This window comes from Amphiprion ocellaris, chromosome 1 (genome assembly GCF_022539595.1).
Source record: "Amphiprion ocellaris isolate individual 3 ecotype Okinawa chromosome 1, ASM2253959v1, whole genome shotgun sequence".
Lineage (NCBI taxonomy): Eukaryota > Metazoa > Chordata > Actinopteri > Pomacentridae > Amphiprion > Amphiprion ocellaris.
Window position 1 is genome coordinate 326,607 of NC_072766.1, and position 3,260 is coordinate 329,866.

A 3,260-nucleotide genomic window follows, 5' to 3' on the forward strand; every position below is an offset into this window, starting at 1 on the left:
CCTGTAGTCCACCATGACCTCCTGTAGTCCACCATGACCTCCTGTAGTCCACCATGACCTCCTGTAGTCCACCATGTCCTCCTGTAGTCCTCCTGGACCTCCTTGGTCTTGTTGGTGTTCAGAACAAGGTTGTTATCTGAACACCACTGGATAAGGTGCTGGATCTCCTCTCTGTAGAGGATCTCATCATTGTCCGATATGAGACCCACTACGGTGGTGTCGTCAGCAAACTTCACCACCGTGTTTGTGGAGTGGATGGAGATGCAGTCGCTGGTGAAGAGGGCTGGACTGAATGCAGTCCTGAGGTGTTCCTGTTCTCAGGACCAGTGTGGAGGACATCCTGTCTCCCATTCTCACCCTCTGAGGCCTGTTGGTGAGGAAGTCCCTGATCCAGTGACACAGTGATGTGGACAGTCCCAGGTTATGGAGCTTCAGTGTCACCGTATTGAAAGCTGAAGTCCACAAACAGCATCTTCACATAGGTGTTAGAAAGCTGCAGGTTAGGGTTAGGGCTGTGTGAAGTGTCATGGAGACTGCATCCTCTGTTGATCTGTTCTCCCTGTAGGTGAACTGATATTTATCCAGACCAGCAGGATGACGTCCTTCATGTGCTTTAGGACGATCCTCTCAAAGCACTTCATAATCACCGGATCAGAGCAACAGGGAGGTAATCGTTCAGGCAGGTGACTGCTGATTTTTTTAGGCACAATGATGGAGGTTTTGAGGCTAACAGGGACTGTGGCAAGCTGCAGGACAGGTTGAAAATATCCAGAAAAACTTCTGCCAGCTGGTCAGCACATGATTTCAGAGTGCGACCCGACACCCTGTCTGGTCCTTCAGCTTTGATGGTGTTGAGTCTCTTCATGGAAGAACTCCCTTGGTGCAGCTGCAGGACCAGAGACTGATGCTGTTCCTCCAGTTGGGGTAAATGAACTTCCTCTGCTGCCAGGTGTGTCAAAACGAGCATAGAATGTGTTCAGGGTGTCAGGGAGAGTGGAATCATGGATAACCAGCTGATCACTGCACTTATAGTCTGGTATGGTCCTAATGCCTCTCCACGTACTTTGTGGGTTATTATTAGCAAAATGCTCCTCAGTGCGCCGTTTGTAGCTACATTTTGCCAGCTGAATGCCCTTCTTCAGTTCTCTCCCTGCTGTAGGCCAGCTTGTCACCTGACCTGTAGACGGCATCACGGGCTTTGAGTAGGGGCTTCACTGTGCTGTCCATCCATGGTTTCTGGTTTGGGAAAACCTTGATGGTCTTTGTGGGCAGGACAGCATCTGTACAGAACTTCAGATACAACAGAACTGATGATGTGCATCCATCTAGATCTGTGTCCTCCTTGAACACTCCCCAGTCAGTGCACTCAGAGCAGTCCTGTAATGCTGAGGACGCCTCATCAGTCCATACCTGTACGGTTCTGGTGGTCGGTCTCTCCCTGCAGATCAGAGGTTTATAGGCTGGGATCAGATTCACAGAGATGTGATGCGACATGCCCAGGTGTGGTGCTGCAACAGCCTTGTATGCCCCAGGTATGTTACAGTAAACCTGATCCAGGATGTTATTGTCTCTCGTGGGAAAGTTTATGAAGCGGTGAAATTTGGGGAAAACTGCTTTTAGCTCGACCTGGTTAAAGTCTCCGGCCACGATCACAGCCACCTCTGGGCTATCGTTCATCTGCTGACTGATCAAGCAGTACAACTCCTCCAGTGTTAATTTAGCATTAGCTTGTGGGATATAGACGGATGACAGTTTCAAAAACATGGATTCAGACTTTTAGGGTTTCATGTGTAACAAACCTCAGAAACCAAGTTCTTCAATTGCAGCTCGAACACACGGTCAAAGTACTCCACTATCTCAGCTTGCTATCGGGCAGCAATGTAGTGTTTTAAATCACATATTTTTATTAAGCAAGTTCAAGACATACAGTGCAATTGGGATACAGTCAACATTTTTCTTTTTCGTCTAAAAAAAATTTCAAAAAAACAGAATAATTTCTTTCTATAAACACCCCTGATCTACTACAAGTTTCATCAACTGTATCTGGAAGTATTTTGGAGAGTTTCTATTTGCTATAAGGAAGTCTGTGGAGCGCTTTAAACTGAATGAGAGAAGAAGAATGAACTGCCCCAAGAGCTTTTATCCAGAAATCCTCAGAAAGGTTGGTTTGTGGTTCGATTTCCCAACCAGCCTTGATCTTGTTACCACGGACTCTTGCTTTGAGTAACAGATCAATCCCACTGGGGTTTGGAACTTGAGGGTTCCAGCAGCATTACAAAACTGAAAGTACCAAAAAAAGTCTGAGGTATTTAAATTTAAAGCAGAATGTAAATGGATGAAACTACCAAAAGCATAATGCAGAGTGTTTTTAGTGTGTTTTAGTAGAATGGGAGGTGAACTGTAGTGTCAGTGTGGGGGACTGGGTGTAGGTCAAGGCAGGGAATTCATGGATCAACACATTCTAGAGTTACATCTAAGTCATTTCAGGCCATGAAGGGATTATTTTTATCCAGAAAAAAAATAAAAACATGTCACTTTAATACACAGTTATGACCTTTCAGGGGTTAAATCAGCGACTTTAAAGGTCAAAGCAGGCAGGTAAGCTTATTTATATAGTACCCCGTTGTACACCAAAGGGCATTCAAGTGTTTAAAAAGACAAAATAAAAATACAGAAAAATTAGATAAAATTAAATGAATAAAATACTGTACAGACATGTTGAATAAAGTGCACATTAATCTTATAGAATAATTAAAATTGACTAATACAGCAGAAAATGTAAATCCTGTTTAAGACGTAGGAAAATAGAAAATAGAAAAACAGTTAAGTGAATAAATATGTTTCATTAAAGTACAGACAATTTAGACAAGACTTTATAAAATAAAAAAGCAGAAGTAAATCGTGACACTGAATATGATAGCATACCCACACAGACAAATAAAACCTAAAAAAATAACGTTTTAAACTATGAATTAGTATTTCAGAATAAAGAAAAATGAGTTTTCACTCATGCAACTAATTTAAAGTCATATTTTTTCATTTAAACTTGTACTTCTGAATTCATAAAATAAATCACATAATTAATGTGTCATTATTCAATCTGAGCTCCTTATTACTTACTCAGCCACGCAGATATTTTACTTTTCTATTTAGGTTCGTATTTTTGGTGAATTAAAGTAGAGAATTTGCCCACCAATCAGAAACCGCCGTTAACGTTGACTTCTTCCCTTCCTGCTCCGATTCTGCCATTTGATTGGTGG